The 16,986-nt window shown below is 47.6% G+C and overlaps 1 protein-coding gene across 2 annotated transcripts in view; it reads right to left on the reverse strand.

Annotated features, from left to right (window-relative positions):
- Positions 1 to 16,986, reverse strand: part of PCGF3 (polycomb group ring finger 3) — a 133,068-nt gene that overhangs the window by 75,210 nt on the left and 40,872 nt on the right. The window lies entirely within an intron of this gene.

Genomic DNA, 16,986 nt, shown 5'->3' on the forward strand with positions numbered 1-16,986 from the left:
TTTAAGTCCCCCACGGTCCTGATCACGCTGCGATTTCAAAGAAAGTTGAGCCGAGTAATAGGGTAAACTTTATTTGACTATTTATCAGCCGCCTTTCCATCCGAAGACATTCGAGGCAGCTTACAAGTGAAAATTGGATGGAACAGTTCTGCGGGATTCATAAAGACATCTACATGGAAACGCCATCCCTTCTTCGACCCAATTCGAAATCCTCCTCCAAGAGAAAAGTTTCAAATTCGGCCCAGAAAGCCTCTGGGCACAGCGTGAGCTTCACCTCCCAGGGGAGAAAGCTCCACAGGCTCGCATTTCAACATATCTTTTGGTCTTCTGTCGCAGATAGGGACAGTGCACATAAAAATTAGGCTTCTGCTAGAGAAACCTATGCTATGCTTGCTAGCTATTAGAACGACTATGAGGAAACAAACACAAATCCAGTACCTGGAAACAAAAGGTATTCTCCTAACTTTTTTTTTTTTGAGAAACTACCCCAATTTAGTTCCCGGTAGCTTGATGTTAATCTCAGAAACATGTGGAAGAACTGCTCAAATCTATCAAATGACCAATTCTCAAAAACAAAATGAATTCAGTTCAAATAAATCCTTGTACAGTGAGAGGGTATATGCAAACTGGCCCATTTTTTTTTTTATGAGAAGACTGTGAACTTAAGAACCTGATCCTTTCTTTGCTTAAGACAGTATACTAAGGAAATCTTTCACTAATGCTGCCTGTCAGAATAATGGAGCAGAGAATGGTTGGAGCTACTGGCAAAAGCTAAGCAAGTCTCACCTCGTACGCCGCTAGGATGAGAGACCTCTTAAGGACATCACATAAGCCAAGCTCTGAGCATTTTCAGAAGAGCGGGTATTTTAAAAGTTGTAAAGGAAGCTTTGCAGTAAAAAAAAAAAAAACGACAAAAGAACACAGACTTTTTTCAAGGTGACCTGACATCCCTTATTCAGCACTATGGTCCACTCCACAATGAGATCAGACACCCAGGTTCGAATCCTGCTCTGCCACAGAAGCTTGAGCCCAGCCACTTTCCCCCCAGTCTAACCTATATTGCAGGGCTGCTGTGAAAATAAAACAGAGGGGAAGGGAAAGTTTAAACCACAAGGGTCCCATCTGGGGAGAAAAGCAGGGTTATAAAGGTAAATATTTATTTATTATTGGATTTCTAGTTTGTCCATCCCCCAGAGGCTCAGGGCGGGTTGCAACATTTATAAACACAGATTTACAAAGCACAACGCACTCTACGACGACACAGTATGAATCACTGAATCCATCGCTTCAGAATCTCAGTAAGTAAACGACCCGAGGTTTACAGACAACATTCGAACCAAACCTTCCCCTCTTTGGAAGCTAAACACTTAACAGTAGTATGTAAAGGTCTAATGATGACTTGGCAAATTCTACACACGCCCCGTTCTTGGCCCTGCCAGTGAAACCACAACCTTGTTGCAAGGTCACAGGCCGACACCACTAGGAGCAGAATCTACCAGGAAGCTGCAAGGTCTACTAAATTCATGTGCTCCTCTAATTCAGTTCAACAGGACTGGTGCAAGAAAACTTTTTTGGTGGATTACAATCCTAAGAGGGTACCAAGACCAACGCCATCTCTCCCTGTCTCTCCGGCCAGACCTACCCACATACCAGAGAGTTATCCTTTTCCATAGACGGTAGGAGAAGGCACTGCTCTGTGTAGACCGGGGATTCCCAACCAGGGGGTCCACAGCTTCCCCCTCCTGCCTTAATGGACTCAGCCACAAATTAAGGAACTGGCCGCCTCCATTGCTCCCACACCCACCCCGAGAATGAGTTAGTTTCCCCATGGTGTCTGCATCTGGGAGAGAGGCGAGCCTGAGCGAGCCTATCCTGCCTTAAGCTGCCTCCTGTCTCTCCTCTTCTCCTCAAGCCTGCCAGTTAACGTGGGTGGTGATGTCACTTCCAGTGACATGTCACTTCCAGGATGTGCAGCAGAAAGGCGTGGCCAGCCGGCATCCCTTCCAGGGCTCCTTGAAGTCGGAAGAATTATTCAGGGTTGCCTCCATGGCCAAAAGTTTGAAAAGGGTTGGTGTAGACAACGGCTTTCCAGTTTTTGCTAGGATCCTATCACGAGAACAGGGACCCGTCTCTAGTAGAGGTCCATCTCCTCCCCTTGGCCACCCCAAGGAAAAACCACACCATTAAACAACATAGCCAGCGCCTCTTCTCTGCCGGACACCTGGAGAATCACACTGGCTGCAGAAGAGACCGCTGAGCTGAGGAAACCCAATGGACTGATTTGGTGTGAGGAAGACCTGTATGTTCACCATATATGCCTGAGGGTTAGGTAAAATTTCCCAGCCACAATTCTGTTATATCATCTCTGCGACCATGACACTCCAAAAACATTGGTAACATTTGGAATAGATTCCACCCCTACCCTACCAACTCCACTAAGCAAAGTTCTTTAATTGCTTAATCTATACCCTTATCCATTGTTCCTCTTAATATTTGTGAAACAGCCTGGGGGGTGGAATGTGTCTGAGTTGGAATAGGGCCAATCAGGGTGCAGGCGCAAAGCTAGCCGCACCCTGATTGGCCCTGCCCCTGCGGCTCCCGCCCTCCCTCAGCAAGCACTCGCCCCTTGCCTCACAGATGCGCTTGGCTGCTGCAGCCACCGCATCAAATTCAGTTCCCCAGATTACAGTCCGCTGCTCTTTAACCACTACACCACACTGGCTCTCAAAGTACCCAACCCCAAATGGGCCCAACTAAGACCCGCATCCGTTTTACAAAGCATGTACATCGATCGATTCCAAAGTCTCGTCTCGGCAGCATGAGCATTTAATGACGGGGCGCTTCGGCATGTCGCTAAGGATGAAGAAGCAGTGTGCAGCCACTCGTGTGCGCTCTAGATCTGCAATATGTATCACTACTATTAACTGCGGACTTGCAGGTAAGCAGGATAATCTGCTTGGTTTTAGCAGCTTACCTGACAGGAGGTATCCATGCGCATCACAGGTTGACTCGAGCAGCAGCAGATCTGACAAAACTAGTCACCCGGAAGGAATGTTACTGACCCCAAGCAAGTGACTCTTTGGAAGGCTGAACTATGGGCACTAGAAGTATCAATAGCGCTGCAAGAAAAAGGTCCCTCTTTCGAATATTTTATCTCAGGACGTGGTTTGCCCAATGGAACGCCACCTAGTAGCACTGTTTTGATGTGGCTTTCCTAAACTCCAGAGACGACAACCCCCTGACCTAGAAGCAGAATGCTGGGATGACACCGGAGGCCGGCCTTCGAGGAGGCCATGCTTTTTGTCCATCGCGTACGGGAAGGCATCTGCTTTCAGGAGTAGAAGAAAGATGATTAAGGAAGACTAAATGTCAGTCAATCGCCTCCAGCACTGTGCTATAAAGCAGAGGCTTGGAATATAGCCATGAAGGCAGCATCACGTGACTCTCTCGTGCTTACTGACAGCACTGGGAACAGGCAGTGTAGGCCAACTTCACGTGCAGAGGTTAGGTCTGCCTACGATTAATGCTTCATATGAATAGCCTTGGCAACAGTTCTTGCTTTCAGAGTCCTCCTCCTTGCAGCTCCCATTGTTGGCTCAAGCACACACATCGGTATAAGCGGCTCCAAATTTCCCCACCACCACCCCGCTCGAACACCAATAAAATAGAAACAATGGCAAGAGTTTGCCAAACCTGGAAGGCCAAGCTTCGGCATACATTTTAACTGCCTGGTGGCTCTTAAAAACAGCGGTGTTGAATGTTGTTTCGCATGAAGGCTGTTGCCTCTAACATAGTGCAGGAGCAGATACTTCTGGGGCGTTTTAACATTAGCAGTGGTTTCAGTTCCCGGGGAGAAAAGCTGAACAAGGCACCTTACAGGTACCCCTTGTTTACATTTTGGGACAGGCATTTAGGGTTATCAGCTATGGGCTGAGAAATACCTGGAGATTTGGGAGGGGACGTGGATCCTGAGGAGGGCAGAGTAGGAATCTCGTTGGGTATAATGCCATAGACCAGCCTTACTCAACTTTTTTTACCATTCAGAAACCCCTGAAACATTCTTCAGGCTTCGAGAAACCCCAGAAGGGGTGCCGTCATACAGAATATGGAAAACATACCTATGTACACGCCCACCTGGGGGCTCTTCCCTTCCCACCCCTCCAGGCTTATCATTGGCCATTTTGGAAGGGGGAGTAGGTCAACATGGCCATATTGCCTGATACCTTTTTAACAAATTTGAAAAGTATATAAAAATTAACCCCCGGCCATTCACAAAACCCTTCTAGGGTTCTCAAGGACCCCAGGGTTGTCAAGAACCCCAGTTTCAAAAAACCCTGGTTGAGAAAGCCTGCCAAAGAGTTCGCCCTCCAAAGCAGTCATTTTTTCCAGGGGAACTGACCTTAGTTGTCTGGACATCAACCATAATAGCGAGAGATCTCCAGGTCCCACCTGGAGGTTGACAGCCTTACAGGTGATACAGTTGCTATTCTCTCCTTTCTATACAACATCATTGTACATTATATTAAAAAAATATTTTTAAATAAATTAAATAGGATTTAAAACAAAAAGATGGCATCATTGAATTTATTAATCTTTTACTCTGACAAATCCACAGGTAACCAGCCTATGGAAATGGTGCTCTAAATGGGACAGGCTGCTAGAGTTTGCTGCATTCCTTGCAAAAAAACAAGATAATCCACAAACCTGGATAATGCAAATAAAGGCTGACATTCCAGTGTGTTCCCCAACAAGAAACACTGGAAACAAAAAACATTCCAAGGTATGCAGGGTAGAGGTGTGCATATGTACTTCAGTACACATAGGCGTGGCGTCATCTTGTAATTTGGTGTTAAAGGGGGACAAGCCAGCACTGAAGCACTCAAGACCCTATAAACGACAAAATTCTACAAGGAAAACCATAAAGTTCCTGTTACTATTTGAGAACTTATATCCTGCTTTTCCACAAATACATAAAGCAGCCTACAACCATATAAGGGCAATAATGATGGTTTGGAGACCAAGACATATGAGGAAAAGTTGGGGGAGCTTGGTCTGTTTAGCCTTGAGAGGAGACAACTGAGAGGGGATCTGATAACCATCTTCAAGTATTTAAATGGCTGACATGTACAGGAGTGGTCCCCAACCTTTTTATCACCAGGGACCAGTCAACGCTTGACAATTTTACTGAGGCCGGGGGGGGGGGTAGTCTTTTGCCGAGGGACATCGCTGCCGCCACCTGAGCCTCTGCTCCACTTGCTTTCCTGCCAGCACCCCTGATTTCCCGCCGCCCACTGGGGGGCGGTGCCAGCAGCAGCTGCGGAGAAGCCCCAGCCATGGCGGTCGCTGGAGAGCACCAAAGGTGAGCCGGCAGCAGAATGGCAGGGCAGCCCCCGATGCAGCAGCCAGGGAGGAGGACGAGGAGCCGCAGCCCGGTACTGACTGATCCATGAACCGGTAGTGGTTCCCGGACTGGGGGTTGAGGACCACTGATATAGAGGATGGAGTAGAGCTGTTCTCTTTTGCCCCAGAGGGATGGACCAGAACCAATGGGATGAAATTAATGCAAAAGAAATTCCGTCTAAACATCCGAATGAAGTTCCTGACAGTTAGAGTGGTTTCTCAGTAGAATAGGCTTCCTCGGGAGGTGGGAGGTTCTCAATCTTTGGAAATTTTTAAACAGAGGCTGGATAGCCATCTGACTGACAGGCTGATTGTACAAAGGTTCAAAGGAGTGGCAGGTTACAGTGAATGAGCTTGTAAGTGTCCTGCATAGTGCAAGGGGTTGGACTAGGTAACCTAGGAGATCCCTTCCAACTCTCTAATTCTAACCAAAACCCACCGAACAAAACTCACTTGGACAACAAATAGGGACAATATTAAGATTGTGACAAAAGAAACAGTCAATTGAAAATACCAGGCAGAGAACACAACAAAATGTTACCAAAGACCTTCTGAAACACAGATGGGCTTTCACATATTTTTTTTAAAGGCCCGTAAAGATACAGACAGACAATTCCATAGTCTGGCAGCCACAGAAATCAACCAACCTACAAAAAGGCAGGATTCCAAAATAAGACAGCCTCCCCCCCACCCCAAACACATTGTGCACAGGAACCAGCATGGTATGTATGGATGTAGGTGGTCCCAAGCTAGAAAGGGCTTAAAGGGTCGAAAATACTATCAACTGGAGCCAGAGACAAATGAGAAGCAACTTTAAGAGTGGAGCTGCATGCCAATTCTTACACCTTCCTGTCAACACCTTAAATACTGACTTTTGTATCAGCTGAAGTTTCCAAGTTTTTTCCATGAATCACTATAACTGATCTCACAGCAGTGTTTGACACAGTAGATCACCACCTCGCCAATGCCAGATCTGAGAGACAGCCCTTAAATGGCTCATCTCCTTCCTCCGGGATCATAGACAGAGGATAGTAATAGGAGAGAACCAATTCCATTGCTGGCAACTCCACTATGGAGTGCCACAAGGAGCAGTTCTCTCCCCAGTCCTATTTAATATCTTTATGCGCCCTCTAGCCCAGCTAATAAGGAGGTTCGGACTGGGATGTCATCAATATGTCGATGACACCCAGCTCTTCCTCATGATGGACTCCTGACTCACCCCAAACTGGACGGGGTGCAACTGTTGGTAGCATGCTCGGCCACGAACCTGGGTGTGATCTTTGACTCCTCCCTCTCCATGGAGGAACAGATCACAATGGTCGCCCAGTTGGTATTCTTCCACCTACGCCAAGTTACTCACGCCCTACCAGGCCCCAGAACACCTAGCCACAGTGATCCAGGCAATGGTTATATCTAGGCTGGATTTCTGCAACTCACTCTACACAGACCTACCCTTATCCCTGACCCAGAATGCAGCAGCCAGCGGCCTTATGGGGACACCTTGGAGGGCCCATATCCAGCCTGCACTCCAACAGCTGCACTGGCTGCAAGTTGACTACCGGATCAGACTTAAGGTTCTGTTAATTACCTTCTCCATACAGGGTCTGGGCCCTAAGTATCTGAGAAACCGCCTCTCCACCTATGCCCCCCAAAGAGCTTTACACTCCTCTAACACCAATAAACTGACAATTCCTGGCCTCAGGGAAGCTCGTCTGTCAACTACCAGAGCCAGGGCTTTCTCATTCTTGCCCCCACCTGGTTGAACGAGCTTCCAGAGGACATCAGGGCCCTGCCAGACTTAAAACAATTTTGCAGGGCCTGCAAATAGGAGCTCTTCCACCAACCATTTGACCAAGAGGAGTGAACAAGCCACTACCACCAACCAGAAGCCCCATAATCTGCACTGACTGAAAACCGGACCACAGTGCAGACTTGACCAAACTGTTGTTGTTACACCACACTGTTGGTTGTTGCTGTTATTAATTACTGTTATTATATTACACTGTTTGATACAAGTTCACTGTTAAATAAGTTTCATATTAAATGTCCTTTGTACTTTACCGCATAGAAGAGTTATAACGTAAATCACCCTGAGCTGAAAGGGAGGGCGGTATATAAATATAATACATACATAAATCAAATAAAAGCTGCTAAAACGCAGTCCTCGCTGCCTTCATCATCTGGTTCTCAAGGGGCAAAAGAGCACCCCTATGTGGCAAACATGGTCTTTAAGACCCCATGCACAACTGAGCGAACACCAGTTCCCATATCAGTTCCTCCCACAGCTTCACAGTACTTCTGATTTTTCCAGATAGTTTGTTCACCTTGTTCAGCCCTTTATGGCGTCTTAAGCACAGGTTCAGCACTAACAAGTAACACCACAACCTCTGTGGAGGGTAATACACTCATGCACCTGTGACTGCAAACATGCCGGTCTCACGCTCTTTCGTGTTGGGAAGTTACTTCCGTGCAGGAATAACATAGAAGGTGGCCATTCATGCATGAATACACGTAGGGGGGAAATAGTTGTTACACTTCCCTGAATGACAAGATAACCCATTCACATCTTCAGCAACAGATAGCAAACAAACAAAGCTTCCTTTAGACTGAACACTGTTAAATCCAGGGAAATCGATTGGATGTGGTCAAGCACTCTCTTTAAAGCAATCTCACGAGGAATAGGACATGACCAATTTAAATAAGTATTCCCATGTGATTCGGAAGGCTTTACACCAGAGGTAGGCAACTTGGGGGGTTCAGAGTGCCAAGGAAATACAACGCCTACTTAGAAAAGATGCAATAAAGACTGATATATCACTGGAAGGCAAAGTCACGAAACTGCAGCTCACTTACTTTGGCCATATCGTGCGATCCAACTCAATGAAGATGGCAATTCCGCTAGGACTGGTCAGTGGTGAAAGGAAACCAGGCCAACAAATAACACAGTGGTCAGAGATGATCAAAATGGACACTGGCCAGAGTATTATTCAACTAAAAGAAGTGGTACAAGATCAAAAGAAACATGGCGACAGTTGAGCCATAGGATCGCCAAAAGTCAGACGCGACTGAATGGCTAATATCACCATCAAACCCACTGGAGTGAGCCGGGACCCAGGGGAGATGCCAGAATATCAAGGGCTCACTTATAATCCAACTAGCCCATGAATCTAAATCCAATTGAAATCCAATTGAAATTAAATCCAACCATTGGGCCGAAAAGGTCAGTATTGTCTGCTCAGACCAGCAGCAGCTTCCTAGAGTCACAGATAGACTACCCTTCACATTACCTTCTACCTTATCCTTCAACTGGAGAAGGGAAGGATTGAACCAAAAACTTTCTGCATGCCAAGCAGATGCTCTGCCCCAAACTATGATGCTTCCCCCAGAGCAGGGCAGGACACAACGACGGGCAAAATCCCTGTCCATCACCCTCTCCCACGCCACTGACCCCAGCTGCACGTTGGCATCTCAGGAGCTCATTTTGGTTTGCCACAACTAGACATACATACCAAGGCAGCCTACCCTTGCTTTATGCAGGAAGGCAAAGAAAACGTGATCACCCTCAGCCCACCCAAAATTCTTTAGAAGAGCTGGATCTTCTACGCGCCACTTTACTCTACCCGAAGGAGTCTCAAAACAGCTTCCCTTCCCTTTCCTCTCCCCACAACAGGCACCCTGTGAGGGAGGGGAGGCTGAGAGCGCCCTGATATCACTGCTCAGTCAGAACAGCTTTATCAAGATCACCCAGCTGGTTGCATGTGGGGCAGCGGGGAATCAAACCCAGCTAATCAGATTAGAAGTCCGCACTCCTAGCCACTACACCAAGATGGTCTTTAAAAGCTGCTGTTGGACAACTGGCCTTCACTTCATATGCAGAAACCAGCAGTCGCTCACAAAAGTGACATCAGAGGGGACAAAAAGAAGAGGTACTCCTTCTCAGCAGCTCAGCCAAACATTTGAGAGAAAGGTGCTCAGTTTGCGTCAAATAAAAAAAGCATTATGACAGCACTAAGGACAGCAAAAAAGGTTAACGCAGTCTAGGGACCGGTTTAAGACAGGAAACAACGATGCCCTAATTTGCCCTCTTGTCTTTCTGAAGAATAAAAACACTAGAGAGAGGGAAATTCCCTTCACTTCAGAAAAGGACACAGCTGATGGGAGCAGCTAGTTGGACTCGAATTAGAGACAGTTTATGAACTCAGAAATCAAGAGATTAGGCTTTTCATGGACTGGGCCACTTCAGGCTACAAAAAAGGGGATCATCCATTGGAAAGCTCACCCACTGTCGTTTGGGGGGGCATTCTACACAGAATATTTAGAAGGAGAGTTCAGAATTATCATTCTTTCCCACAAGCTAGCTTTCTACAGGCAGGGAGTTCTAGAATTCTACATTTTATACAAACTGAGACTGAGTAGTCAGATCGGCTCTCATTCGTTGCAAAACAGGGACAGACAGTAACAGAAGAGCAGCAAAGGGGAGGGTTGGACAATTCAATATCAGCCCCTAACACACAAAATTCTTTTGGAGAGACTGCCAAAGGCAGCAGCAATCACGCCCATGCCTAAAGCCTGATCTTCAGTGGTCAACAGAGGGCAAGGTGAGGTGGGGGGAGAGTCACAGCACTAGTTCTCCAAATAGAGAGACGCTTCCTGAGTACCTCTGGATGAGGCTCCTAAGTTGGGAGCAGATTTCCCTAGGCCAGGGGCAGCCAAACGGTGGCACTCCAGATGTCCGTGAACCAGAATTCCCATGAGCCTTTGCCAGCGCATGGGAGTTGTTGTCCATGGACATCTAGGGAGCCACAATTTGGCCAGCTCATCCTAGGCATTAGCAAAAGATTTGGCCCTCCATTCCACATCAAATGTATTGTGAGCACCTAGGAACCAGTGACACGTTCCCACACCTCCAATTGCTGCAATACCTGAATTACCCAACTTGAGTTTTAGGGATAAAGACACACAGACACAAAAAAAGGTTCTTATTTCCTGAAAGTTAAAAGACAGAGACCAGAGAGAGACACCAGGCATGCTACAAAAGTCCTATTCAAACCAAAGTGTTGGCTTTTCTTTTTTAACTTGCTGCATTTATAGTCTCCTTTCTAACCGAGACTTGCCTGTTTTCCTTTTAAGATTAGAAATATTGTCCTACTTCACAAACAAGGGAATCAGACTAGAGCTCCAGAAGCAGGAGTTCAAAGCTCAGCTCTGCCATGAAACTCTGTCACGGGCCAGCCATTCTTTCTCAGCCTATTTCTTTCCTTGATCACAACAGAAATATTTATGGTGCAGCTTAAATACTTTTCTGATCCCCTCCCTCCCTAACTCACTATTTCCCTGGGCAACCTGAGAAGACTCTGGTATGGTGGTTAGATGGGGTTCAGGTCCCCCTACAACAGCCCTTCTCAACGTTTATCATCATTGAGAAATCCCTGAAACATTCTGCAGGCTTTGAGAAACCCCAGAAGGGGAACAATCCTGCAGAACATGGTTGGGAAGCACAGCTGTGGACACGCCCACCTGGGGCTCCTCCCCTTCCCACCCCCTCCAGGCCCACCATTAGTCACTGGGGGGTTGACATACCACCCAATAAATGTTAAACAAATTTAATATATATATTTTAAAAAATTAACCTTACCCACTTGGGAAACCCTTCCAAGGCTGCCAAGAAACCCCAGGGTTTCACAAAAGCCTGGTTGAGAAAGCCAAACCCTGCCACCATGTTTGCTGGGGGACCCTGAGCCAGAAACCATCTCACTGGGTTACTGGGATGGATCAAGATCCATTTGAAGAAGCAAGCAGTGACCCCCGAGAGCTCATACCCTGCCCCAAAATGGGATAGTCTTTTCAGTATACTGGAACCTTGCTCTTTTCTGGGGTGACGGGGAGAATAATAAGCAGAATGAGAACCACAGGCATTGCCCAGAGGTTCTTGAAAGGAAAGCAGAACCAAAAATGATTCAAGTGGGTAGCTGTGTTGGTCTGAAGCAGCCCAAGAAAGCAAAATCAGAGTCCAGTGGCAACTTTAAGACCAACAAAGATTTATTCAAGGCATGAGCTTTCGAGTGAAAGCATTCTTCCTCAGACTGAGAATACTCTGGCAAGGTGGTTAGATGGGGTTCAAAGTCCCCCTACACCAGCCTGAGGAAGAGTACTTGCACTCAAAAGTCTGAGAAGGAGTCTGAGGAAGACTGCTTGCGCTTGAAAGCTCATGCCTTGAATAAATCTTTGTTGGTCTTAAAGGTGCCACTGGACTCTGATTTTGTTTCAGAACTAAGTGAGACACACAGAGCTGGCCCAAGGTGTCCGTGATCCAAGAGAAATAGCCAGCAGCCACTACAGCCCACACCTCAAAATCGGAAGATTGTTAGCTGCCCTTGGGCCGATCCAGCACTCTCAGCCTAACCTATGTCACAATGTTGTAATCTGTACACCGCCTGTGGCGCCGCGGGCGCCACGGACTAAATAAAGCAGTAAGGGGTTCTGGGGCGGGATGTGTCCGGGATGAGGAAGGGTCCGGATTAGTCCCTTCCTCATGACAGACAATCGGAGGGACCAATCGGCAGGTGCGAAGCGCCTGCCGATTGGTCCCTCTGATTCCCAGCCCCAGCAACTGCGAGCCGCGCACAGCGTGGCTCGCAGTTGCTCCCGGCCTGACGCGGCAAGAGGCGCAAAGCGCCTCTCGCCGCGTCAGGCCACCGCCTGAGGGAGCCCCCGGCAGTCGTGCGGAGCGCGGCTGCCGGGGGCTCCCTGCCCGGCGGCTTGACGCGGTGAGAGGCGCTTTGCGCCTCTCGCCGCGTCAAGCCGCCGGGCAGGGAGTCCCCGCCGCCGAAGGACATACCGCGGCGAAAAGAAGATGGCCGCCGCCAAGAAGACGCCGCGCTGCAGCCGCCTGCCTCTGCTCAGAGGCGCCGCGTCAGGCCGCCGCCTGGGACTCCCTGCCCGGCAGTTTGACGCGGCGTGAGGCGCGAAGCGCCTCTCGCCGCGTCAAGCCGCCGGCCAGGGAGTCACCGCCACCGAAGGACACACCGGCGCAAAAAAGCCGTCGGCCAGGGAGTGTCCGCCGCCGAAGGACGCACCGCCGTGAAAGAGCCGCCGGGCAGGGAGTCCCCGCCGCCGAAGGACACATCAGCACAAAAAAACCGCCAGCCAGGGAGTCCCCGCTGCCAAAGGTCACACCGCCGGGAAAGAGCCGCCGGGCAGTGAGTCCCCACTGCCGAAGGACACACCAGCGCGAAAAAGCAGCCGGGCAGGGAGTCCCCGCCGCCAAAGGACGCACCGCCGCGAAAGAGCCGCCGGGCAGGGAGTCCCCACCGCCGAAGGACACACCAGCGCGAAAAAGCAGCCGGCCAGGGAGTCCCCGCCGCTAAAGGACGCACCGCCGCGAAAGAGCCGCCGGGCAGGGAGTCCCCACTGCCGAAGGACACACCAGTGCGAAAAAGCAGCCGGGCAGGGAGTCCCTGCCGCCAAAGGACGCACCGCCGCGAAAAGAAGATGGCCGCCGCCAAGAAGACGCCGCGCTGGAGCCGCCCGCTGTCCCTGTCACCTCTTGACGGTAAGCCACCTTTCCTCACACAGCCCTCACCAGTCCCTTGATCCCCCCCCTGCTAGCGCCCATTGTCTTTAGGATACAATGGGCTTTTTTACTAGTGAGGATATAAAAGAGGAGGAAAGGAGAATGATGTAAGCCAGGGGTAGTCAAACTGCGGCCCTCCAGATGTCCATGGACTACAATTCCCAGGAGCCCCTGCCAGTGTTCGCTGGCAGGGGCTCCTGGGAATTGTAGTCCATGGACATCTGGAGGGCCGCAGTTTGACTACCCCTGATGTAAGCTGTTTTGGGTCCCCGTGGGAAGAAAGGCGAGATATAAATGCACACAGATAACCACATCGCGTTTTCAAACAGATGTCTTTTGGAAATGAAAGGCGGGCAGCAAAGGAAAATTGAAAGGGGGGGGGTTGTTCCGAGGACAGAACATAGAGTTTGTTGGGATGCCACCCTGGCTGCTTTTTTGGCCAAAGCAGAGCTAGCTGTACTGGAATAAACCCAAGTTACTGAAATATGATAGTGACTGGCTGTAATGGGAGTTCGGCCAAGAGGCTGCATTACAAGAAAGACCTGTCCCACTCCCCTCATCTAGAAGAAGGAGAAGGAGAAGAGTTGGTTCTTATATGCCGCTTTTCTCTACCTGAACGAGTCTCAAAGTGGCTTACAGTCGCCTTCCCTTTCCTCTCCCCATAACAGACACCTTGTGAGAGAGGTGAGGCAGAGAGAGCCCTGATATCACTGCTTGGTCAGAACAGTTTTCTCAAGTGCTGTGGCCAGCCCAAGGTCACCCAGCTGGCTGCATGTGGGGGAGTGCAGAATCGAATATGGCTCGCCAGATTAGAAGTCCGCATTCCTAACCACTACACCAAACTGGCAAGGATGGCAGTGGAATGGTATTGGCCTCTATCACTTTTCCCACCAGTCCCAGCATCATCTGAGTGCCTGAGAAACCACCTCTCCACCTACGCCCCCAAAAGAACTTTAAGCTCCTCCAGCACCTACAAACTGACAATCCCTGGACCTAGGGAAGTTACTCTGCCAACGACCAGAGCCAGGGCTTTCTCAGCCTTGGCCCTCACCTGGTGGAACAAGCTCCCAGAGGACATCAGGGCCCTGCTTGAGCTAACACAATTCCACGGGGCCTGCAGAAAGGAGCTCTTCCACCTGGCATTTCATCAAGATACGCGAACAAGCCAGTAACCACCAACCAGAAGCCCCATAATCTGCACTGACAGAAAACCGGACCACAGTACAGACAGACCAAAACTGTGGTATATTGTTATTGAGTACTGTTATTAGATCACACTGTTTGATCCAAGTTCCACTTTTAAATAAGTTTATTGAATGTTCATTGTACTGGACTGAGTGAGTTATACTGTCAACCGCCCTGAGCTGAAAGGGAGGGTAGTATATAAATATAATTAATAAACTATAGGCTGAGAGAACTGAGGGGACCCAAGTGGAGGGCTCCAAGCCATACTGAAAGACAGCATGACAATTGATTGCACGCCATTTTTCTCTAAGTGCTATATGGCCATGCTTTAAACTTACAATTTAATTATGCTAGTTTGAGAAAGGAATTTCTTTTTCCTTTCTGCCTGAAAATGTATATGAGCCGCCCACAATGCAGGGGTAGGATTCTCCTCCCCCCTATGTCTAATATACAGCAAAACCAATTAGAAGTTCCCACTTCTGCCTTCTGTAGAACAGTATGTGCGTCTGTAGGCACACAAATGGTACTATGAGATTTTATTTTAACTTGAAGTTAGTGTTAGGAATTGATCAAGATAAGCTGAATTAACTTTTAGCCCGAACAACTCAATTTGTTTACTTCAAGTTACTTATTAAAATATATATTTTATTCCGTCTTCCCACCTTGCTCCCCACTAAACTGATAGGGCAGTAGTTCTCAACCTGGGGGTCGGGACCCCTTTGGGGGTTGAACGACTCTTTCACAGAGGTCGTGGCAGAGCAAACAGTTTGGACGGGGAGACACCATCCACAGAACAGCCTTGCAGGGTAGATATAGAGCATTCGTTTGTCTGGAGCAGCGGAAAAGAGCGAGATCGGCATGGTGGGACAAGAGGCAGAACTGAACTGAGAAACCCCAGGGAAAAAAACAATTTATATACAATCCTGAACAATGGATCTTCATGCCATCGGTCAGTTTCGGTTTAATTTCTGTGAAAGAACACTGGCATCATTTTATGGTTGAGGGTCACCACAACATAAGGAACTATATTAAAGGGTTGTGGCATTAAGAAGGTTGAGAACCACTGTGAAGGTTGAGAACCACTTTGGAGAAACTCTGGTCAGACAAGGGCATCACAGGCAATCTCCTAGAACAAAAACTACACGCACGTAGTTTGTTGGTATACCACATAGACATTAACTAGAGCATATTTGTTGGGAAAAATTTAGTGTCACTGCAAAAAACCTCTGTTTTTTACATTTCACACATGATGGAAAATTACACTTAAGGGCACTGCACAAGATGCAAGAGAGTTTCTGCACGGTACACATGGAAAAAGGGGCAACAACCTCTCACTTTAGAAAAACAGCCATGCTAAAAAAAATCAACACATACTACCTTCCGTATAAAGTCACTGTGTATATTTTTTAAAGAGAACTTTTAAGCAGATACAGTTTGTGCAAACCTTAGTCAAGAACTCCTCTCCCGGTAGTAAGTTCATGTGCACTGCAAACAACTCTTTCCAACAGGTCGCCACAGGTTAGAACCAAAATAAAGCTTGGGAATCAGGGGAAAAAGCAAAGCCTGTCTTACAGTTTCAATGTATTAGCATACAAAGCAACGAAATAATCAGATTACATACACATAACACAGAGAATTGAAAATATGGAGTCATTCAAGGGCAAGCCCCCATATCATGAAGTTTATGCACCTTCCGTAGCTTTGTGGTTAGAAATAACTCAATCACACCAAAGCATATATTGCTAATATATAAAAATATCAAAAGGGAGAGGGGATTTTGTGTTTGCAGGAAGAGTTAGAACCAATTACTGGGAGCATGTGAAGAATTCTACAGCATATTTGTAACTAGATAGTAACTGCTACTATTACCACAGCAACACAAAACTTAAAAGGCAACATGAAAGCACTTCTTGTACCCTGAACTAACTGCACTTGAAGCCACAAAAGTGTGTTTTTTCAGCAATGGCATACCAAGATAAGCAGCAAAGATCTCAAAATCCACAATATGCACATCTCAAATAAATCAAGTCACCTTCACACAAAAACATGCTCATTTTTGCACTGCTCCCATCACAGAAAGACAAAAATGTTGAAGACACCCTCAGAAGCAAGCTAACTTTGGACCATACGTAGGAAGTACACTTCCTCCTCAAACTCAGTCACCTGCTCCCATAACCATTTCTCTCACCACCACAATCAAAGAGATCTCATTCCAAAATGCCCACTTTGGAATACAAAAGTTAGGCTAAGGAGCTGAAGAAAGAATCTCCCCAATAACAATCCCTGGACTACAGAATGCAAAACTGATTATTTCCTTACAGACACCTGAGGCCATGAACACTTTCAAAGGGTAGCAAACTAGCAGGTTGGTGGTGGCTGCTGCTGCTACCGAAACAAAACTTCTGCAAATCAACTTAAGACGTTGTGCCTCAGCAGACCCTCAACCAAACACCACTTCTTTTTCTGAAAATATACATCTACTCCTGGCATGACAAGCTTGCAAATGAAAAGCACACAAGCAGCAAGCATTGCCCTGCAAGCAAGGCAATGATATGAACAAGCCCTTAGTCACCATGTGAGCGAGACTACTCCTTCGCAGAATTTGGGGGCGGGTGGGGAGGGGGTGAGAAGTACGAGAAGAACACTTTTTTTTTTAAGTAGCTTTTAATGTAAAGCAGGGTATCCATTTTAAGTCTACTTGATTTCTGAACAATTCCAATCTCTTCCTACTTGGAAGGTGGAGAAGGGAGACAAGTAAAAGAAGTCACCCAGAGCAGGCACATATATTTTATATATAAATATATAATTGTTTTTAAAGGGATTGGCGA

This window comes from Paroedura picta, chromosome 7, assembly GCF_049243985.1.
Source record: "Paroedura picta isolate Pp20150507F chromosome 7, Ppicta_v3.0, whole genome shotgun sequence".
Classification (NCBI taxonomy): domain Eukaryota; kingdom Metazoa; phylum Chordata; class Lepidosauria; order Squamata; family Gekkonidae; genus Paroedura; species Paroedura picta.